The sequence below is a fragment of the Canis lupus genome, chromosome 19 (genome assembly GCF_003254725.2).
Source record: "Canis lupus dingo isolate Sandy chromosome 19, ASM325472v2, whole genome shotgun sequence".
In the NCBI taxonomy this organism is placed as follows: domain Eukaryota; kingdom Metazoa; phylum Chordata; class Mammalia; order Carnivora; family Canidae; genus Canis; species Canis lupus.
Genome location: NC_064261.1, coordinates 49,918,857 through 49,943,633, shown reverse-complemented (window position 1 = coordinate 49,943,633; position 24,777 = coordinate 49,918,857). Strand labels below are relative to the sequence as shown.

The 24,777-nt window shown below is 37.2% G+C and overlaps 2 long non-coding RNA genes across 5 annotated transcripts in view; one reads left to right on the top strand and one right to left on the bottom strand.

Annotated features, from left to right (window-relative positions):
- The window catches only part of LOC118351516 (uncharacterized), a 194,046-nt gene that overhangs the window by 69,494 nt on the left and 99,775 nt on the right, over nt 1-24,777 (bottom strand). The window contains exon 4 of one of the 4 annotated variants that reach the window (XR_004807065.2): nt 9,545-9,869. The exons of the other annotated variants lie outside the window; for them this stretch is intronic. This is a non-coding gene — a long non-coding RNA (uncharacterized LOC118351516). Of the gene's footprint in view, nt 1-9,544; nt 9,870-24,777 lie in introns of those variants that run through there. 4 annotated transcript variants of the gene reach the window in all.
- The window catches only part of LOC112649333 (uncharacterized), a 46,284-nt gene continuing 24,341 nt past the window's right edge, over nt 2,835-24,777 (top strand). The window contains exon 1 of the long non-coding RNA XR_003129545.3: nt 2,835-2,969. This is a non-coding gene — a long non-coding RNA (uncharacterized LOC112649333). The remainder of the gene's footprint in view (nt 2,970-24,777) is intronic.

The window sequence follows — 24,777 nt, the reverse complement described above, 5'->3', positions numbered from 1 at the left end:
AAGAGAATTTTGAATCAGCAAGAGAGAAGCTACTTGCCACATAAAGTGATTCCCAATAAGAATGTCAGATTTCTCATCGGAAGACTTGGAGGGTAGAAGAAAATGGGTTGTCATATTCAAAGAGCTGAAGGGAAAATATCATTAGCCAAGAATTCTGTATAAAGCAAAACTGTCCTTCAAAAATGAGGGAGAAATTAAGACATTTCCAGATAAGCAAAAGCTGAGGCAGTTTATTACCACTAGACCTGCCCTATAAGAAGAAGTTCCAAAGGGAGTTCTTCAGATTGAAATGTAAGGACGCTAGACAATAACTTGAAGCCCTAGGAAGAAATAAAGGTCTGGCCAAAGTAAATAGATGAACAACTAACTATGCTATGGCTTGAATGCTTGTGCCCATCTCCCCAGTTCAAATGTTGAAATCCTAATGCCCAATATGATGTTGTTAGGAGATAAGGCCTATGGGAGATACTAGGTCATCAGGGCAAAGCCCTCATGAATGAGATTATAAAAGAGGGATGAGAGAGATCCCTTGCTCTTTCCACCATGTGAGGACACAGTAAGAAGATACTAGATATGACCCAGGAATAAAGCCTTTATCAGGACCTGACCATCCTGGCACCTTGATCTTAGATTTCTAGCCTCCAGAACTGTGAGAAATAAATTCATTTTATTTACAAGTACCCAATCAGTGGTATTTTGTTACAGCAGCCAGGATGGACTAAGATTATAAAAGTTGGTTTTATTGTAATCTTTTGTTTGTAAGTCCACTTTTTGTTTTCCACATAGTTTAAGAGACTAATGCATAAAAAAACACATTATTAGTCTTAGTCATACAGATGTAATTTTGTTACATCAATGAAAGGAGTCAGGAGATAGCTGTATAGGAGCAGAGTTTTTTCATATTGACACTAAGATGGTATAAACTGATATTAAAGTCTTTTTTTAAGATTTATTTATTTATTTATTCATGAGAGGCAAAGACACAGGCAGAGGGAGAAGCAGGCTCCATGCAGGGGCCCAATGTGGGACTCGATCCCGGGACTCCAGGATCACGCCCTGGGCCAAAGGCAGGTGCTAAACCACTGAGCCACCCAGGGATCCCCTGATATTAAAGTCTTATAACTTTAGGATATTAAATGTAATCCCCATAGTAACCACACACACACACACACACACACACACCAGCTGTAGAACTCAAACTTATAAAGATAAAAAGTATAATGTGATTGCCAGAGACTGAGGGGATTGGGGAGTCATTGTTTAATGAATACAGAGTTTTAGTTTTGCAAACTGAACGGTTGTCTGGGGATGGATGGTGGTGATGGTTGTACAAAACATAATGTCCAGTGAACTACACACTTAAAATGGTAAATTCGATGTTATGTATATTTTATCACAATTTACAAAAAAAATGATTTGAAAAATGCACTGAGATACTACTTCATAAATGCAATGATGACTAAAACTTAATAACAAGTATTGATGAAGGTTTAGAGAAATTAAACCCCTTCCCTCCCCTCTTGATGGGATCATAAAATGGTTCAGCCATTTTGGAAAAGATAAGCTCAGCAGTTCCTCAAAATGTTAAACCTATAGTTGCCATATGACTGAGAAATACCACAATTTTTAGTTATATAATCAAGAGAATCGACAGTATAGGTCCACACAAAAACCTATACATAATTGTTATCAGCATTATTCATTATAGTCATGTAATTGGGAAACAATTTTATATCAAATTCATATCAACTGATGAAATGGATAAACCACAGTGGTATATTCATAAAACAGAATATTCAGCCATAAAAAAGGATGAAATACGGAAACATAGGTATGAACCTTGAAAGCACTATGTTACATGAAATAAGCCAGGCACAAAAGACTGACTTTATTATTTTATGTATCTGAAATACCTACAATAATAAAATCTTAAAAAAGTAGAAAGTAGACTAGACTATTGGTTGTGAAGGGCTTGAGGAAAGAAGAAATGTCATTCTAGTAGGTATGGGGTTTCTTTTTGTAGTGATGAAAATATTCTGAAGTTAGAGGTGATTGTTGCACTACTCTGTGAATATACCAAAAAATGCTTAGTTTTACACTCTAACAGTGTGAATTTTATGGTATGTGAATTCTCTCTCAGTAAAGTGTTATTAAAAAGATTCACATGAGACTGAGATTTTCACTGTTAGCTCTTGTACAGGAAACCTTGGCTGATGAAACAAACAAGTGATGTTAGTAAGAGTCAGTAGTGGTATTTATTTTTCATTAGGAAAATGATTATAATTTCAATAGAGTAATTACATAAGGTATTAAAATAGTTTCTCCTTTCTGCGCCCAGATTGTGTTTCACTGATGGTTCTTACTGCATAAGTGAGTGTAGATTTGCATTAATTACACAATGTAAACCCTTTCAACCATATCTGGAACAAGGCTTGTCCGGGGCAGAAATGAAGGTACAGGCTTATCTTGGTGAATCACAAGCCTGAGCCAGATACACGCCTAGTTTGGTATCTGTTTTCCCACACACCCATTTCTCAATAGATATTTTCAAAGAGTTGAGAGAGAATTCTATGAACCAGGCCCAATAAGGAGAACCAGGCCAAGTTCTTCCTGCCCAGAGAAAGTATCTAAAGTTCTCTTTTCTTCTCCTGGCATCTTAGTATGATTCTTATCTTGGTAGTTAAAACTGTATGTGCCAATTCCTAACAAATTTTTTGGTATTGAGGGGGAAAAAAACGTCTTGGCAAGAAAATTTGCAAGTATGATGATGGACTCCGGGGTGGGGTTCAGTGAAAGGAAGATAAGCTAAAAACCAAATGTAGTCCTCTTTGCCACCAGCCTAGAAGTGAACCACACACTTCCCTGGCTTTCTGCTTTACTGACGCTGTGCTTCCCAAGCACAGTCATCAGCATGAAAATACAAGTTTGTTTGAAAGTTCATTCGGACACTATCTTGATGTGGTTTTCCTGTAAGTGCATGTTTGCTTTTTAACTTTTTTAAGTGAATTTATATAAAAATTTTTCTAAAAAACTTGTTCTAGTTTTTTTGTTATTGATCCATGGGTTTGAAAATAGTGAAATGAATGTATAATATTGATAGACTATAATACAGATGATAAATGTATATAGTATCAAATTATCAGACTACATGTAACATATGCACACATATATGCATATATTGTGTGTGTGTGTGTATATATATATATATAATAGAAGATAGGTATCAATTTGAAAACTTTTTATGCCCAATAACATAATAGGATAATTAATGTTTTCTGCATCTCTAAAATATAAAATTGACATTTAAGTTTAGATGGCTGGGTAGTCCAATCGCTGTGGAGGTTCTATGTACTGGTTCAGCACTGTGATAAAAATTTTGCCTTTCCTGTGAGATTGTTAACAACTTCTTCTATGGAGACAATGATGTAAAGTGCTAGAGGGAGATAATTATAGTGAGAATTTAAAAGGCTAAGCCTTAGATTTCCACTTCCACAGTTACTACTACTAGAGGTCTTGAAGGGAATACTATGTAAATATAAGGTCTTAAAGCCTGATTTCACAAACCAAGAGCAGTTGGTAAAGAAACCACCAGAACAGAAGCACACGTGAATGAGTGTTGGTCAGGAAGGTGTCCAAGAGGAAGAACTGAAGCTAAATTAAAAACGATCTTGGGTAAGTCAGAGATCCATAAGGAGAGAGAGCTTAGGATAGAAGCCTGAATTGACTAACAGAAACCCAGAAGGAACCCTATGCAGCAGGGCTAGTGGAAAATAGACTCAGGGCTGAGAAATGGAGGTGAAGACACAAAGTATAATAATCAGGAGTTAACTGCAGGTAGGTTTGGATCAAAATCTAGATGTGATTGGTAAAAGTCAGCAAAGACTGGAAGCAGATAAGGTAGAGGGACCATTGGCTATGCTCGCTGAGATCTATCTATCCCTGCTTTCCTGAGGATTGTGGAGAAATATGAGAGTGCATGAAGGAATTGGGGCTGTCATCACCAGCACCACCATCATCACAGTTTTCATCATTTATTGGTACCTCATTTACATTCCAGAAACTAAAAACATAAACATATGTGTATGTGTATGTTTATACACACACATATATTAATAGTCCTATGCTTTTTAATTTTTTCTCACTTTGATATAAAACTAAAGCTCACCATAGTTAGATAACTTGGTCAAAGGTAAGTAGGTAGTAAATGATGAAGCTGTCACTCAAAGCCTAGTCTACGATCTGTGTCCTCAAAAACCAGACACTGTCTCTGTTGCTTCTCTTCTCCATTCATATGAGAGACAATAAAATGCAGTGGGAGTTGCATAGAACCTAAAAGGAGCTAACCTTATCCTTGTCTCAAATAGTCATGATTCTGGTTTATAGATAAATGGGTAGGAGGACATGGGGAGGGGATTGACATATAGTAGTCCCCCCCCTTATCTGTGGTTTCAGTTACTTGTAGACAACCATGGTCCAGAAGCAGATAATCCCCCTTCGGACATATCGCCAGAGGGTCAATAGTAGCCTAACACTATCTCACAGGTCATAGGTCGCTCACCTTACTTTATCACAACATGTAGGTATTTTTTCATCTCCTGTCATCACAAGAAGTGTGAGTACAGTCTGATACGATATTTTGAGACAGACCACATTACATAACTTTTATTGTATATTGTTATAATTGCTCTATTTTATTTTTATTGTTGTTCATCTCTTACTGGGCCTAATTTAAAAGTTCAACTTTGTCATAAGTATTATATATGGGGGGAAGAAAACTCTATTGTGTATACCGGGTTTGGTATTATCTGGTTTCAGGCATTCCCTGGGGGTCTTAGAATGTATCCCCCCATGGATAAGGAAGACTGCTGGACTATAATGGGTGAGCAGAGCTTGTCTTAGTAGATTTTGGACCTAACTTAAGAAGCTACCCATACACCTGTATTCTGATTCTGTGTATGTAGAGATGGAGAAACATATATAACTTCTGTCACTGTCTTCTGAGCTTAGAGTCAGAGCTGGAAGGGTCCTTGGAGACTCTGCCCAGCTCTCTACTCTGGTAAATGACTTCCAAACTCTATTCCGTCCCAATAGAAACATCTGCCAGCCTTTCCCAACTCCAGGGCTCCCAGCAAGACCTCCTCCTTTGGAGCTTCCCATTTTCACTATGGCCTTGAGGGTAGTGGTTGTATTTTATTATGCATTATAGTTCACAGCTCTGTCACCTTTCCCACCATTACTGGGGTTACAAGCTATCTAAGGCAGAAATTCTGTCTTAAACCCTTTTTTTCTCAATACCTATTACCTAACACGGAGGGATGGGTAGTTCACAAAATTTAGTGAATTGAATTTCTTACATGACTTAGTTCTAAGATAATAAGCAATTTGCCTAAGTCACATGTGGATTCATTGCAAGTACCCAGAAAGAGTTCTCGAACTACTTACAATTTATAATGCTATGACCCTCTTCCGGGTTAAGTATTTCTCTCTGTCTCTTTCCATGAGGTAAGTGAGGGGTATAACTTTCTAACCACGCTCTTCTGAGCATGCTGTTTTGTTATCACTCTCAGGTTATTCTTCATTGTTGTTTTTCTGCTGTGTTGGCGCCCACGGACAAGGATGAAAATGTTAAAATTTACTTAGCACAGCATCGAGCACAGGGCTATTTTATTGCCTTTTGTCTTTGATTAAAAGATCAGGACCCTAATTCAGGAGGAACTGAATTGATTTTTATACAATCTTTTTAAAAATTTATTATTGAAGCATAGTTGACATACAATGTTATAATAGTTTCATGTATGCAACGTAGAATTCAACGATTCTATACATTACTCAGTGCTCACAACAGTAGTGTAGTCGTCATCCGTCACCCTACAACATTACAACATTATTGACAATATTCCTTATGCTGTACTTCAAAGCATCTCTGTGACTTATTTTATAACTAGAAGTTATGAAATTACTTCCTAATCCCCTTCACCTATTTCACCTATCACTCTACCCATCTCCTGGCAACCAACTATTTGTTCTCCATGTTTAAGATTCTGGGTTTTTGTTTGTTTTAGAGAACCAGTGACAAAGTTGGAATTAAAATTTAGGGTTTTTCTTTTTTAACATTTTTATCTATTTTAGAGATACAGTGCTGGGGTTGGGCAAGCAAAGGAAGAGAGACAAGCAGACTCTGCCCTGAACACAGAGTCTGATGAAGGGCTCAATCCCATGACCCTGAGATCATGACCTGACCCAAAATCAAGAGTCAGATGATCAACTGACTGAGCCACCCAGGCGCTCCTAGCAGTGTTTTTTGTTTGTTTTTCTTTAAGCTCTAACCATGTTGAACAATACCCTGAATAGTCTCGAAAAGAGTTTAAATGGGATCCCTGGGTGGCTCAGTGGTTTAGTGACTGCCTTTGGCCCAGGGCGTGATCCTGGAGTCCTGGGTTTGAGTCCCACGTCGGGCTCCCTGCATGGAGCCTGCTTCTCCCTCTGCCTGTGTCTCTGCCTCTGTCTCTTATGAATAAATAAATAAAATCTTTTTTAAAAAAGAGCTTAAAACAAATATGTTATGAATATAAATGCTATGAACATAAATGCTTTAAAAAGCAATGTCTACAACCAGACCAAAAAGACCTTATGCGTGTATGTATATAAATAAATAATTTTATATATGTTTTACAAGTATGGAAAAAGATATAGATGATCATTCTATGTTGTCTGCTTTGGAGAGATAATGGTGGGATTAGAAGAAATTTCAATTAGAGGTTATTGATTTTATTTATATATGTGTGGTTTTCCACAAAAATCAATCGAAAAATTTGGGCAGCCCCCGTGGCTCAGCAGTTTAGCGCCGCCTTCAGTCCAGGGCATGATCCTGGAGACCCAGGATTGAGTCCCATGTCGGGATCCCTGCATGGAGCCCACTCCTCTCTCTGCCTCTCTCTCTCTCCCTCTCTCTGTGTCTCTCCTGAATAAATAAATAAAATCTTTTAAAAATTAAAAAAAAATTAAAAATTAAAAAAAATTTTTTTTTTTAAATTTAAAAATTTAATCTTTATTGATGAATTCGACTATTGAACACTTTATTCTCATTCAGGCCCATATATTCTGTTCCTTTATTATAAGGAACATAAATGACTCCGACTAGCATATGTATATGAAATTTGCAATAAGTGAGCCCTGACTGCAGAAGACCCAGGGACAATAGCCCAAGTACAGCCTGGCTTCCCAGGAACTTCACCCAGTGGGTGAACTCTGGATTCAAGAAGACTTTCAGAACTTCAGAAAAACTGCATGAGCCTCATTCTTGTGCTCACTTTTAGCACTAGAGCCATACTCCCTGTGATATCTTCCATAACTGTCCCACTACCAAGTCACAAATCCTTTCCAGTTTTCTCAGTTAAAATTCTTTTTGAATTTATTTTTATTTTTTTATTGGAGTTCAATTTGCCAACATATAGCATAACACCCAGTGCTCATCCCATCAAGTGCCCCCCTCAGTGCCCATCACCCAGTCCCACCCACCCCCCGCCCACCTCCCTTTCTACCACTCCTTGTTCGTTTCCCGGGGTTAGGAGTCTCTCATGTTCTATCTCCCTTTCTGATATTTCCCACTCATTTTTCTCCTTTCCCCTTTATTCCCTTTCACTATTTTTTATATTCCCCAAATGAATGAGACCATATAATGTTTGTCCTTCTGATTGACTTATTTCACTCAGCATAATTCTTAAGAGGGAGAAAGAAGTGGATTCATCAAGATAATCTCTTGATGTGACACCTTTTTATAAGGTGTCACATCAAGGGATTTTTTAAAAGATTTTATTTATTCACGAGAGAAAGAAAGAGAGAGAGAGAGGTAAAGACACAGGCAGAGGGAGAAGCAGGCTCCATGCAGGGAGCCTGACTTGGGACTGGATCCCAGGTCTCCAGGATCACGCCCTGGGCTGAAGGTGGTGCTAAACCACTGAGCCACCGGGGCTGCCCAAAACATTATTCTTTTTAGTGTATTAGGACCACGAAGATATCTGTAAGATGCCCACTCCCCTGATACAACCTACTGCCTAGGAGGTAGACATCTGTGCTATAAAAGTCATATGGATATAGAATGAGACAGCCTTTGGCCAGCCCTTGCTTTTGGTAGACCCATTCAGTATTTATCTCTCTTGTCTGTTTTAGCCCCTGCAGAAGGAATATTTTTACACATGTTCTTGACTTGTTATTTCTAGTCCTGTAGCTACTTCTTGGCTCTACTTCTTGCTTAACTATCATTGCATTCTACTGAGTTTGCTTCTGTGAAGAGCGTAGCCATCATTAGACTGCAACTCTCTAAGGAATGGGATTATGATTGCTTAATGTGTATCCTAGGCATCTAGCTAGCTAGCTTGTTGGACATCTTTAGGCAAATATTATTTAAATGAAGAGATGGCCTCCAGGATAGGCAGAGAATTATTTGAATTTGTTAAGACAATTTCTAGGAGCCCGACTTTCTTCCTCTGTTAATCCATAACAGATACTTGTGTTAGTGATTCTGCTACACAACACGGAGCCTCGCAGGACTTCAGGGTGTTGACACGATCCTGAGTATCTTGGAAAATGGTTATGAAAAGATGGCAGTGACTAGCAAGGTGGGGCTGGGGAAGTGTGAATGAGGTGGGCGTGTGGGTAACTTGTTGGGATTGGTTGTGTAACATGAAAGGCAACCTCCTCATCTGGAAATGGAATGCAAAAAGAAGGCTGTGCAGATCATATCTGTTTCTGCCTCTGATCTGAAAAGCTCAAAAACAACTGTCAAACCCTGCTTGGGAACCATTCATATCCTGCTTGTGATATGAATCCTAAGGGAGTGATACCCACACAATCACGGCATTGTTCCAAGCAATACAATAAGCTTGCCATAGCCTTGGGCTTTCGTGCACTTTGTGACGGCTCTGTACAGAGCCACCGGAGCTGTCTGAGGAGCCATTTTCTTTCTACATAGTTTTCAGGATACTTCGAAATGTCACCTATCAGAATTTAGTTTCTTCCCACGGTACCTTGCCTGGGAAAGTATTTTTCAGGGTGCATTTGGGTGGGAGGCATGACGTCAGTGTAAAGTCACAGACTGCCTAAAGGTCAAGACTCTCCTTTGTCCCTAAGCCCTGGTTATGCTAGACCAGTCAATCTTCCTGTTCTCTACTCTGTTAGGAAACATATCAATGGCATGAAAGAACACAGCCTACAGCTGTTTTAGCAAGAGTCATATAAAGGCAGTTCTCAGTAGCTTAAGTCAATGACATTTCAGGAAGTATTTCAATTCTACAAATCCTTTTCAGATCCATCTAACCTACACAGCTTATATATTACAGAGGAAAGTAAAGGGACTGGGGTAGAGATAAAAATATGTGGTTATTTTTAAAGGTTGTATGCAAATATTGCTAAGTGGTAGTCAATGAAGATAATGGAATGGATGCTTTAAAAAGAAATTTCAACCCCTCTGCCTCAACATTCTGAACAAATAAGGCAAAAGAATTACGCTTAATATCAACAATCATTTATTTCTCAATAGCTTTGTGGTAAAGAGCATAAGTTTTTGTGTAATAAAAAAACTAGGTTTCAATCCAAACTTGAATATTTACTAGCTGTGAGGTCTTGGCTTAAGGGTAAGAGCCTGCATTTCTTCACATGTAGCAAGGATAATCAAACGTCCTCTGCATGTTTCTTGTGAGGATTAAATGCAGTGAAGTGAAGTATCAAGGGCAGTCCCTGCTATGGTGATTGCTCAGTAAATAGTAGTTTGTAATAAAATTCCATGTGGAGAGTATTGTCTTACCCAGGGCCCACCTGTCCGCCTTCTTAGTCTTATCCAGGCTTTTATAGAGTTTTTGATTGATAGGAACCTGCAAAGAAACATTGAACGAGGGCTTGCTTCCTGGCAAATACTAGTCCAACATTGGCAAATGAGCTAGGGAAACAAGGCCTTATTGAAGCATTAACTTTTAACCTCATCATAGCTGGTGCCAGTGCCTCATTGTAAAATGTGGTGTTGCCCACTCTCTCTGCCTTAATTTGGTTTGAATGACTTAACAGGTACACCCACAGATGTCTGTCCGGCTTGGAAATGCGTGTTACCACACGTCATGTATACCACTATAAAGGACCTTCTTTCTTGCCATTTGAATTTATCTTAAGTTGCTTTAAGTGCTTACTGATATTGGTGTTAGGATTTTATTTATCAACTTTCTGAAGTTTTGGCTACTGTGTCTTAGTTTCCCAACTGTGAAACTTGTTAGGTATAGGACACTAACTCCAGTCATTTCCAACACTGAATTAATTAATTTGCTCCCATTCTCTAAATTTCTTAGTATATAAACGATGCACTTTAATTGTGAGGTAACATTCTATTAGCTACCCTATTCTTATGAGGCTTTATATGGCATGGTATAGTGGTTAAGAGCAAAAACACTAAAGCAGATTTTTCAAGTTCTAATCCCAGAACTATCATTTACTCTGAATGTGACCTAAGACAAGTTAATTAATCCCTCTGAACCTCAAGTTCCTCATCCTCATAGAATGCTTATATGGATTAGATGAGTTAATATGTGTACTAAAAACCATTTCTAAAACATAGTAAGTGCTACAGAAGTGTTACCTATAATGATTATTGCTGTGCATATAAAACAGGCTGGCTCTTCCTTTTCTAGGAAAAAGCATTAATCCAATTGTACTCACAGTTCTGTTAGTATCCAGTTCTAAAACCTCAAAGGTTATTGTCTTGATCTCCCTGATTACAAGTAGGACCAGAGGTTAGGTTGGCATCTGCAAAGCTATGGATGGTGGAATCTTCTTTTACTCAGATTTTTCATATGGTCCATGTACTCCTCAGAAAGATTATAGTATTTGCTACAAGATACTATGTGTACTGACTTAGGTTGAAAAGGATCATTCTGAAACAAGTAGGGAACAAGAATGAAATCAGTGGAACCAGTTAGGAGGCTACAGCAGCCCTAGATAAGATTATAGCTTAGACTAAGGTGGAAACAGTGGAGATGGTGAGAAACTGTCAGATATTGGATACATTCTGAAGGTAGAACTAACAGGAATTCCTGACAGAATGGGTGTGTGGTTAAGGGGAGAAGGTAGGGAATCAAGAGAGAATCAAAATATGTTGTTTTGAGGAAGCAGACAGTTGAAATTGCCACAATTGGATGGGAAAAGCTGCAGGGGATGTGACTTTAGAGAGAAGGAACTTGTTAAGTTGGAGATATTTATCCAACTTGTTTGGAACTTGTTAAGTTAGAGATGTATATTAAACATCCAAATGGAGATGTCAAGTAAACCATCTGAAAGTCAGAAGTGGTCTTGGGAGGAGAAAGAAATTTAAGACTGGCACATAGATATTTTTAAAGATACAAGCCTTCAGGATATTACCTTAGTGAGTGAGTATGGATAGAAAAGAGAAGAGGACCAAAGACAGCGCCTTGGGCAACACCTCTTAGAAACTGGGGGAAAGGGGATAACTCCACAGTGCTGAATGAGAAAGAATGGCCAAATGGATAAGAGGGAGGAAAAAAAAAAAAAAAAGATTATGGTGGGCTGGAAGAAAGTTCAAAAGTATGTTAAAGAGAAGGGAGATATTTCACTGTGTGAAAACGTTGCTATAGATCAAGATGAGGAGTGACAGTTAAGTATTTTGCTTAATTACATACAGTATATTGGTGATCTTGAAAGGAACTGTTTGATATGTGGGATTCATTGGGAATCAAAGATCTAACTGGAGTAGATTTAAGGGGAAGGAGAATATTTGGAGGCACTAAGGCAAGGGGGAAGAGATATACTACTGGAATTACAAGGCTGTATATTTCCACAGAGATGGGGGAACTTGTATGTGAGAGTGGGAGTTTGACCCTGATTGTGTGATCAGTTCATTATGACACATAATCCTGACACTTGTACAGATTGGACGAGCGTGTTCCCTTTTTTTTTTTTTTTTTTTACCCTCTTTTAACCACCATTGAAGAAGTCACAGTATAGTTGTACCCTATGTTACTATTCCATACTGAATGGAGATGTTGTGTTCTGAGTTTATCATATTATGGTGATTGTAGAAACTGATCTGATGGAAAGGCAACAACCCGTTCATGTCAGTGTTTCTCTGATTGAGTGAGGGAGTGAAAATAATTTTTCCAGAAAATGGAGCCTAACTGGTCCTCTAAATAAGTTTGAGGACTGCTCTGTAGCCTATGAGACTAATATCAGAAGCTGGAGTTTGCTGTCAGGGCACTGAAGGATCAGGAGAATAAAAATTTGGAAGAGCCTTGAGTCTATTAGTGGAAGAGGAAACTGAGGGAAAAAATAAGCATCTAAAACTAGTGCTTATGACCGTGGTCCCTAAAGTAAGGAATAAAGACCTAGAGAGTGGAAAACTGCTATACATATATGCTAACATAAGAGCAGACACAGTTTAGGAAGACAGTTGCTATTTGAGGATTTGATTATGTCTTCATCATTGTGATAAATGGCCCTTGTGGGTCATTGATTGGATACTTTACTAATGTCAGGATGAAAGCTATTCTTAATAAATGGATTTAAATTTAGAGAAGTGGTGTCCTATATGTTTATAGGGTCTCCACCAGATTACAAACTCAGTGGGAGAAAGATCAGTTGTTTTGTTGTTTTTTTTTTTCTTTCATGAGATGCCAATTTACCCAATTGGGGGTTCTTAAGTTATTGTACTTTCAGTCAACATTTCTGATCAGTCCTTTCAACTGCGATGAACATTAAGAGGTGGCAACTGGGCTGGTAGTCAGGTAATTGGGAATGCTTGAACAAAAGTCTTCAGTAGTCTTGGCAGTTATCAGGGCAGTTCTTAAGATTTTATTTTATTTCTTAAAATTTCCACTTGAGGATTCATCATTGCTAAGTTTATCATGTTTTATACTTGAAGAGATTTATTTCTCATCAAGACTGAAAAAAACAACTTCATACCTTATGCCCTTTACTTTGTGATCAAGGTCATATTTTTTGGTTCCATGTTGTTTGCATATCAGGAAATTAGCATTTATGAATCAGTGTGGGCTCATGATAGCTATTTATTCTAGAGACTAACTATTCTATAAAGTGATAAATAAATGAACTTGAATTTTATTTAAACTAAAATATTGAGAGAAAACCCCATAAATCCTTACTGTTTACATGTTACATAGTATGAATGACCATTCTTTATTTTTTAAACTTATTTTCTGTTGATAAATATTTGGACTGTTTCCAATTTTTACGACCATAAACAATGCTCAAATGAATAATATTGCAAATGTATTTTTTTTAATTTTTAGGAATTCTTTATGTTTTGCATTTATTAATCCTTTATTGTATGCCTTTTAAATAGTTTCTTTCAGGATTTTTCCTCCTCTTGACTTGTTATCTTTATTAGGTTTAATTGATAGAATAATCTCTGATACAAACAATATCAAAATTATCCAAGCTGTGATTACCACTAACATTTCCATAACAACCAGCTAAATAATACACATTCAGAACAAATGATCTACAAATGCATAGCTCTAACTCTGTCTCAGTATCAGTTTCTGTGCTTAACATACTAATTGTGCTAGTGGCATAATTTGGGGATCTTCTGTCATTTGTCTAAAAGAACTTTAGGAAAAGCCCAGAGTCTATTAATCCTGAGAGGGCATGTCTTTCAGAGATGGTGTGAAAAATGATTTATAACAAAATTTGAAGCTCTTAGAGAATGAAATATCTTTAGAAAGAAAAAAATGGTATTATGCATTCAAACATTAATATATTGTTATTTGCATATATTAATATAATATTTTAATGGTCAGTTCACCATTTCTCATGTGGCTATCTTATTTAAGTGTTCCATTTATATTTTTTAATCTTATATACTCAAATCTCTGGACTGAAACCTGTAAGAGATGGTCATTACTAAGTTATACTCTCCATTTCCCATCATTGTGCAACTGTTTCATTGCTTAATGAAGAAGTATATGAACTTTAACATAAAACATTTATCAGATTCTGTCAAAAGCCATTATGTATGTCATTAATTTGGTCTGACTTCTTATATAGTGAATCCTAGGGTTGGCAGAATGATGAGTTAGTAGAAGTAGAATCATAAGATACCCAATACCCTGTCTTCACATTTTACTTACTTCCAAGGCCATTAAAGCTAGGAGTAGTGTTTGGATTATTTGAATTGGTATGCTTTCCAGGAGGAAGATAACTGGAGGCTGAGAATGAGATCAGGGACAATGGGATGATGACTTTTCCACCCCCTTGCTCTCATAAGGGTGTGATACCCAAGCACTATAAGTTTGGTTACAGGACCAAGCAAATGTCATGCCTATTAACCTTAAATGCAAGTGTCTAGGGCATAGATTATATAAATTCTTTCTGAATAGAAATATAAGCCCAAGGTGTAAAAGGACTGTGACAAATCACAAAATTAAGTCTTGCCACACCACTCCGCATAGATGGTTACCATGTCCCTTCCATTAGGTTGAATGTGGCACACCCGAGAGCGCTGCACTGATACATTTCATATATTAATGGTCTCCTTGTTTGAATTAAGCTACTAGAATACTTTCTAAATAAATCAAGAATCTACTATATGAACAGTCTTTTTTTTTCTTTTCCAAGCTCAAATTCACCTGAAATGCAGATTTTATATTTAAGGAAGTTGCATTGTTCAACCTAGGATCAAATTTAAACCTGATTTCATGTTTTTGAATCAGATAACAGTGACTTTCATCTCCTTTTGCATTTTAGTAACAAATCTACCATATAGTTTGGAGTGCTACTTGGGCCTTTTGGGCTATAATTCTCAGTTTTACAAGAAGCAGTAGCCATATAACTAAATCTGACCATTGAAAAGAAAAATAAAATTAATCAATCAATCAATTAATTAATTAATTATGGCTTCCAGGAAGGTTAAGAAAAGTCAAAGGCAAGCGTTTGCACGCATAGCCTCTATAATTCATGCCTATGGCCTGGAATGTATATGCAATGGATGGAGCTCCAGCAGTCATTCTAGAATATCAATGAGATTGAAAGTCACATACTGGGGATCCCTGGGTGGCGCAGCGGTTGAGCGCCTGCCTTTGGCCCAGGCGCGATCCTGGAGACCCAGGATCGAGTCCCACGTTGGGCTCCTGGTGCATGGAGCCTGCTTCTCCCTCTGCCTTTGTCTCTGCCTCTCTCTCTCTCTCTCTCTCTGTGTGACTATCATAAGTAAATAAAAATTTTAAAAAAAAGTCACATACTGAAGATGATTTGAGTAAAACCCAAGCCTATGTCTCTGAGAACTACAGAGGTGATAACTGACTCTGGACTGCCCAGCTCCAGAGTTCTTTTATGTGAGGAAGAAATAAATCTATACCTGTATGCTGTTTTTAGGTTTTCCTTTACATGAAACTTTCTCATTTTGTTATTGTAAACAGAAACAAGGTAGCCAAAAGATAGAAATGTATTTAGTCCAGGAGATGGTAGAATCTTCCCCTTACTGTTCCTATATTAAATATACACACTCCTGGACTGTAAATATACACACTCCTGACTAAGAAAATGGATTTAGTGTCTTAGCACCAAATATGAGAGAAAGGTTGCTTTTTTAGTTGAGGTTTTAATGTATGGCTCTACTTTCACAGTCCCTGGGGATATTTTGATTACCTTTGGAATATCTAGCACAACCAACAATAATATCTACTTTCTACATTAATCTTCTCCCATTTCTCTTATCTAATTTCCATGTGCAGTACTTTCCAAGAAAACAGCTGCAGCCAATAATTGATTTATTACTCACTTTTGACACTGGCCAGGTAACCAGCCTTTGATGAACACAGTAATTCCCCCCACCTCCTATAAAGTACAAAAACTGATCCACAAAAAACACTGGGGTTATACATGTGTATTGCTGGTGACAGTGGCACATAATTTGCCTAACCATCAGAGGCCCAGCATCTTCCTTATCATGTGGCTATGCTACAGATGGAACCATGTATCAGATCCTGAGGGAATTGCCTATCACCAGTGGGGAGTGCACTAGGGACTGGATGGATCACTGTTGGATGCACAAGGAACATCTGGAAAAACCGCTGGGAAAATGCCTTAGTGATTCCTTATCTCTACTACTCTGTTATTTTCAATGATTTTAACAACTTCTGTCTCCTTTTGCATTTTCTTTCATATTGACAACCTGAAGTTAAAAAGCTCTACAGTTTAACATGGAGAATAAAAGTAAAACAATAGCCTAGGATTTCCAGGGAAGATAGTGGAGTAGGATGATCCTAAGCTCACCTCGTCCCATAGATAAAACAAGATAATACCCACATCAGTGTAAATAACCCAGAAAACAGCCTGAAGAAGGCAGAACAGATTCTCTACAGCTATAAATATAGAGAAGAGGCCCCATCAAAGAGGATAGGAAGGGCAGAGACATGATCAGGAGCTAAATGTAACACCACAGGCATTGAGAGGGGAAAGAAACAAATACATCACACTCCCCAGGCACAGGGGAATACAAACCACCAAAATATTTGGCTTTGAAAATTAAAGAGCATAATTTTGCATTGTATAATCAGTGTGTCTCAATATGTGGAATTTCAAAAATCAGCAGGCTTGGCTCTGGTAGAGCCAAGAGGACAAGAGGAAACTGAGTCCCCACTGTTAAAGAGAGAGCCTAACAACTAGCCTTACTGAGATACAGCACAGAAGCAGCATTTTGGAAGATCTCTTGTGGCAAATAGGAGGGAAATTTGTTTACTAATCTCAGAGCATGACTTATGGGGCAGAGATCATTGGAGACTTCTTCAGGAACAAAGAAGCTGGCAAGAACCTATTCTCTTCCCACCCTCAATCCCCAGCCTAGTCACACAGACACCTGTGGGAACTAGTACAGGATCAAGATTTTTCAACTAACTTGCTACCAGCACACACTTTCCCATGATCCTCTGTAGATCTACACCCTCCAACATGCCAGCCTAGCAGGAGTTTGGGTGGCTACAGGTCCCCAATAGCAGTGACCAGTGCAATTCTCACTGGCATCATTATTCTGAAGACCTGCCCCCTGCCATTACCCTTTGTCTGGAGCTCATCCAACATGGTGTCACAAGCCTGTCAGTGTGCAAGCAGCCCTGACAGGGGCCATAGTACTCAAAAGTGACTCCTGCCCTGGAGAGAGGGGAAGATAACCATTCACACCCTTCCAACTGTCACCATAGCAGTGGGCTCTGCACACCAATGAAAGCATCTCAGGAAACAATACAAGGAAAGTGTCCTGAAGTTCGGTGCTATTGCATCTCTGGTAAACATAGTCTGTTTCAAATCAAGACCAAGAAAACCCTGGGCTGACCCACTAACAAGAAAGATGGAATTGTACCCATAATAGGCAAAGAGAGCCACTGCAGACAGCTGGACTAAAGGCAAATGTGGTACAGCCACTATAGTAGGGCACATACAGCACACATAGGAGATACCACTGAAGGCCCAGGTTCCGGTGAATGGTGACACTGTACTGCCAGGCATTACAAGATCTCTTTTTCATAAGGCAGTATACTGCTTTTAAGAGCTGGAAATGTAGTTAATTTCCTAGCATATAGAAACAGACACAGAGAGAGTTAGACAAAATGAGAAGAGGAAAATGTCCCAAATGAAAGAACTGTACAAAATCATAGCAAGAGACCTAAATGAAACAGAGGTAAGTAATATGTCCAATAGAACATTTAAAATATTGATCATAAAGATACTCACTGAACTTGAGAAAAAGAGTAGAGGATCTCAATGGGACCCTCAACAAAGAGACAGAAGACATACAAAAGAACCTATCAGAGATGAAGAATTCAATAACTGAAATTTATTTTTTAAAGATTTATTTATTTTAGAGAGAGAGAATGCACACAAATGAAGGGAGGGGCAGACAGAATCTTCAAGCAGACTTCACCACTAAGTACAGTGTCTGACTTGGGGGGTCAATCCCATGACCCATGAGATCAAGATCTGAGCCAAAACCAAGAGTCAGATGCTCAACTGACTGAGCTACATAAGTGCCCCAATAACTGAAATTTAAAATACACTAGAGTGAATAAATAGTAGCCTAGAGGAAACAGAAGAATGGATCAGATACCTAGAAGAAAGGGTAATGAAGAGCAATTAAGCTACACAAGAGAGAAAAAATAACAAAAAGTTAGGATAGACTTAGAGAACTCACTGACATCACAAAGGTAATAAAATTTGCATTATAGAATCCCAGAAGGAAAAGAGAGAGAAAAGGAGGCATAAAATTAATTATATGAAGAAATAATAGCTGAAAGCTTCCTTAATCTAGGGAAGGAAACAGAAATCCAGATCCATAAGTCACAGACAGCTCCCAACATCAACCCAGGAAGGTCCACATTAAGAAACAAAGTAATTAAAATGGCAAAAAGTAATGATAGAGAAAAAAAATTAATTGGTAAGAGAAAAGAAAACACATGCAAGGGAAAAGCCATAAGGCTTATTTTTCAGGAGAAATTTTCTAGGTCACAAGAAATTTTGCAGGTCATATTCAAAGTGCTGAAAGAAAAAACTGCAGACAAGAATACTCTATCCAGCAAGGCTATCATTCAGAATAGGAGAGGTAAAGAGTTTGCCAAACAAACAAATTTAAAGGAATTCATGACCACTAAACCAGCCCTACAAGAAATATTAAAGAGACTCTTCGAGTGGAAAGTAAAGACCACAAAAAGGAATAAGAAAAGTAGGAAGCACAAAAGCAGTAAAATTAAGTATATTTATAAAAGTTAGTGAAGGGCTTCATAAAATAAAAGGATGTAATATATGACAGCATATTCCTAAAACATGGGGTGGGAGAGAGAAAAGAACGGGTTAAATTTAGGCAACCAAAAACTTAACATAGACTACTATTGGTATTAGAAGTTATATATAAACCTGCTGGTAGCCACATGCCAAAAGCCAGTGCAAAAAACAAAGAGAAAGGAATCCTGTGTATCACTAAAGAAATCCAGCAAACCATGAGTTAAGAGAGCAAAGGAACAGAGAAGTACAAAAACAACCATAAAACAAGTTTAAAAAATAATAGAAGTACATACCAGTCAACAGTTACTTTGAATGTCAATGGACTAAATGCTCTAATCAAAAGACATAGGGTTAGAGAATGGACAAAAAGCAAGACTCATCTATAGTCTGTCTACAAGAGACTCATTTCAGACCTAAAGATACATGCAGATTGAAAGTGGGGTGATGGAAAGCCATTGATCATGCAAATGGAAGTGAAAAGAAAGGTGAGGCACATTATTTCTATTGGGCAAAATAGATGGTAAAACAAATACTGTAACAAGAGGCAAAGGACATTATATTATAATTGAAGGGGACATCCCAACAAGAAGATATAACAATTGTTAATATTTATGTACCCAACATGGGAGCACCCAAATACATATAGTGGCTACTAACAAGCCTAAAGGAAATAATTGATAGTAATACAATAATAGTAGGGAACTTTAACACCCCCATTTAAATCAATGGACAGATCATCCAAACAGAAAAGTAAAAAAAAAAAAAAAAAAAAAGTGACACACTGGGCCAGATGGATTTACCAGATATATTCAGAACATTCCATCCTAAAACAGCATAATACACATTCTTTTCAACTGCTCATGGAACATTCTTCAGAAGAGATCATATTTTAGGCCACAAAGCAAGTCTTAACAAATTAAAAAAGATTGAAGTCATACTATGCATCTTTTCTGACCACAATGATATCCAACTAGAAGTCAACCACAAGAAAAATATCTGCAAAGATCACAAATACATGGAAGTTAAATAACATGCTACTAACCTGAATGTGCAAACCAAAGAGGCAATTTTAAAGAAGACAAGCAAAAAAATAAGAAAGAAAGAAAGAAAGAAAGAAAGAAAGAAAGAAAGAAAGAAAGAAGACAAGCAAATGAAAATGAAAACAGAATGATGTAAAGTCTTTAGAATGCAGCAAAAGCTGTCTTAAAAACTCTAAAAAGGAAAAGCTCTAAAAGGGAAGTTTATAGCAATACAGGCCTACCTCCAGAAACAAGAAAAATGTCAACCTAACTTTACACCTAAAGGAACTAGAAAAAGAACAAACAAGACCCAAAACCAATAAAGGAGGGAAATAAAAAAAAAGATTAGAGCAAAAATAAATAAAGTTTAAAAACTACAAAACAATAAAACAGATAAATGAAACAAAGAGCTACTTCTTTGAAGACATTAAAAAAAAAACCCTCCAATAAACCTTTAGCCAGGCTCACTTAAAAAAAAAAAAAAAAAGAAAGAAACTCAAATCAGAAATGAAGGAGAAGAAATAAGAACCAATACCATAGACATACAAAGGATTATAGGAGAATATTATGAAAAATTACATGCCAACAAATCAGAAGACTTATAAGAAATTGATAAATTCCAAGAAATCTATAACCTCTCATAATTGAATGAAGGAGGACAGCCCGGGTGGCTCAGTGGTTTAGCACCACCTTCAGCCCAGAGCATGACCCCAGAGTCCCGGGATTGAGTCCTACGTCAGGCTCCCTGCATGGAGCCTGCTTCTCCATTTGCCTGTGTCTCTGCATTCACCACCCGCCCCCACCCCATCTCTCATGAATAAATAAAATTTTTTAAAAAACTGAATGGAAAATAGAAATTTAAATGGATTGACCACCAGCAAAGAAATTGAATCAGCAATCAAAAAATTCCCAAAAAAGTACAAGACCAGACAGCTTCATAGGTGATTTCTACCAAGCACTTAAAGAAGAGTTAATACTTCTTTCTCTCAAGCTATTTCAAAAAATAGTAGAAGGAAAGCTTCCAAATTCATTCTATGAAGCCAGCATTACTCTGATACCAAAACCAGATAAAGAGCCTAGAAAAAAAAAATGCAGGCCAATACCTCTGATGAACATAGATACAAAAATCTTCTATAAAATATGAGCACATTCAAAAATCATTCACCAAAGTAGGAATTACTCCTCAAATGCAAGGGTAGTTCAATATTTACAAATCAATCAATGTGATACATCGTATCAATGAGAAAAAATAACCACATGATCATTTCAATAGATGCATAAAATGCATTTTACAAAGAATAACATCCATACACACACATACACACACACACACACGCCAATAAAGTAGGTTTACCTGGGACATACCTCAACATAATAAAGACCATTTATTACAAACTCACATCATACTCAATGCTGAAACACTGACCACTTTTCCCCTCAGGTCAAGAACAACAAATGGATGTCCACTCCTACCACTTTTGCTCTACATTGTACTAGAAGTCCTAGCTGTAGCAAACAGAAAACAAAAAGAAATAAATAGCACCCAAATTGGGAAGGAAGAAGTAAAATGTTCACTATTTGCAGATCACATGTTACTATGCATAGAACACCCTCAGACTCCAGCAAGAAACCACTAGAACTGATAGATGAATTCATTAGTCACAAGATACAAAATCAATGTACACAAATCTGTAGCATTTGTATTCACTAATCAAGAAGTAGAAAGAAATTAAGAAAACAATCCCATTTACAATTGCACCAAAAGAAAATAATAAGATACCTAGAATAAACTACCCCAAGGAGGTGAAAGGCCTATGCACTTTAAACTATAAGATATTGATGAAAGAAACTGAAGACAACCCAAACAAATGGAGATACATGTCACGTTCACAGATCAGAAGACTCAATATTGTTAAAATGTTCATACTATCCAAGCCATCTACAGATTTAGTGTAATCCCTATCAAAATACCAACAGCATTTTTCAAAGAACAAGAACAAACAATCCTAAAATTTCTGTGGAACCACAAAAGAACCTGAATGTGAAAAAATCTTAAAAAAAGAAAAACAAATATGGAAGTATCACAGCTTCAGATTTCAAAATATACTAGAGCTGTAGTAAACAATATGACACTTGCACAAAAATAGACACATAAGTTACAGGATAAAATAAAAGTCCAGCAATAAATCCACAATTATGTAGTCAATTATATTCCACAAAAGAGGTAAGAATAATCATTGAAAAAGTCTCCTCTACAAATGGTGTTGGAAAAATATGTACATACAAAAGAATGAAACTGGACCACTATTTTTTTTTGCAACACACACAAAAATAAACTCAAAATGGGCCAAAGATCTAAATAGGAGACCTGAAACCATAACAGTTGTAGAAGAGAGCACAGGTAGCAATTCTCTGACATTGACCATAACATTTTTCTAGATATGTTTCCTAATGGAAGGGAAACAAAGGCAAAAAATAAACTATTGGAACTACATCAAAATAAAAAGCTTCCGCACAGCAAAGGAAACAAACTAAAAGGCAGCCTACTGACCAGGAGAAAATAGCTGCAAATGACATATCCAGTAAAGGGTTAGTATCCAAAATATATTTTAAAAAACTGATACAATTCAACAACCCAAAACCAAATAATTCAATTTAAAAAATGGGCAGAAGACCTGAACAGAATTTCTCCAAACAAGGCATACAGATAGATGGCCAACAGACAACGGAAAGATGCTCAACATCACTCAACATCAGAGAAATGCAAATAAAAACCACAATGAGATGTCATCTCACACCTGTGGAATCAAAACATAGGTGAGTATGTGGAGAAAAAGGAACACTTGTGCACTGTTGGTAGGAATGTAAATTGGTGCGGCCACTGTGGAAACAGTATGGAGGTTCCTCTAAGAGTTAAAAATAGCTGCCATATGATCCAGCAATTTCATTACTGGGTATTTACCCAAGGGATACAAAAACACTAATTTGAAAAGATATGTGCACCCCTATGTTTATTGTGACATTATTTATAAGAGCCAAATTATGAAAGCAGCCCAAGCACCCGCTGATAGATGATTAGATGAGGAAGAAGATAGATGGATATACACAATGGAATATTACCCATTAAATAATGAGCTCTGCCATTTGCAACAACATGAATGGACCTAGATAGTAAGATGCTAAGTAATATGAGTCCATTCTTATGTAGAATTTAAGAAATAAACCAAGAAAAAAATAGGAGACAAACAAAAAAGAGACCCTTAACTATAGAGAACAAATTGTTGGTTACCAGAAAAGGAGCTGGGTGGGGTGATGGGTGAAATAGGTGAAATGGATTAAGAGTACATTTATCATGAAGAGCACTGAGTAATGTATAGAACTGTTGAGTCACTATATTGTACTCCTGACACGAATAACACCGTATGTTAAACCCTACTGGAATTCAGTTGTTGTTGTTGTTGTTTTTAATAAAAAATCAAAACAACAGCTGGTATTAAACTTTTTAGCACCCATGAACCTGAGTAAGTCTGAAATGAACTTCTCACCCTGGAAATGCCTGATGTGCTGCTAAATCATTCCACGTAGCTGGTTGCATGCCATGTGCTTTCACGTGTGTATTTGTGTTTGCATGTGTGTGTCTTTCATCGTTGTCCTTTCATTTGTATCTAAAGACATCTTTTCAATTTTCTCCTCTATATTTGCCCTTCCTTTTTTTTTTCTATTTTTCTCTAGCTATCTTTTTCCTTGTGAAGTTAAGGGTCTATTTATATTTATGAATTATTATTTTAAATCCCTTTCCTCTACATTTCTCTCTTGCGTTAACAATAGCTCTTTGATTTTATACTCTCTTTGCCCATCTCTTTCATACCATCTTTTTGTTCTTTCTACTGATCACGAGGTCATAGAGCTGAAGTACAGTATGTCTTTACTTTTTCCAAAAACAAACAAACAAATGAAGATTTTTCAGGACAAAATAGTTGTCTTACCACATGTTACCTTTTGTTCATATCTAAGTTTTAATAAAATAACATGCAGCAATATAAAAATAATACTTCATTGGCATCACAGAACTAGATGGGGTGTTATTCTCAGACCAAAACAATTGAGTGATGTCTGTAAGATAATAAGCAGATGGAATCAGTTCCAAAAATATGTTTTTAAACTTTTAAAATAGATCTCTAAAGTTATCCAAGGTCAAGAAAGTGTAGGCTGGGAAAAAGAGATGGCTATAAAGTGTTGGCTGTATAATGGCTTTATCAGCACCTCTTGCTAAGATGAGCTGGTTCCATTATTTGTCAAGTATAAACTGGAGTACACCTCACTTGCCAAGTACATTTGGTAGTCCTGATGTAAGAGATGCCAAGAATGAGTACCGAGGGCTATCTAAACAGGCAGTTCTCTATCCCACTCAGAGCTGCTAAGAGGAAAAATGAGCTGATAACCAGAAGAACAGTTGCCAACACTTGTTAAAGAAGCCCCAGTAAATTTGTGTACTCCCTTTCACCTCCTGCATAAGCACAGCGTGGCTCAGGTTCTTGGATTCAGAATCTTCATTCTCTGCTATTGGAGGAGTGATTTTCACTGGAATTATAACATATACCTGATTTCCTAATACACAAATAAGTTAGGAAAGCTAAGAGCATGAAGGAGGCCACACCATATGCAGCAAGTGAAACTAAAATATTAAGGGTAACTGTTAGTGACGGGAACAAACGGTTAAATTAATATAAATGTAATTATTACCCCTAAATAAATTTTTAGAGACATGAGAAAGTGCACTTAATCTACTGAAAAACAATAACAGATTGCTATAAAAAAGGAAGTACTCTAAATTCATGAAACTTAAAGACACAGCCATTGATTGAAAAGATGTAGGGATGTCTGGGTGGCTCAGTGGTTGAGCATCTGCCGTGAGCCCAGGGAGTGATCCTGGAGTTCTGGAATCGAGTCCCACATCGGGCTCCCTGTATGGAGC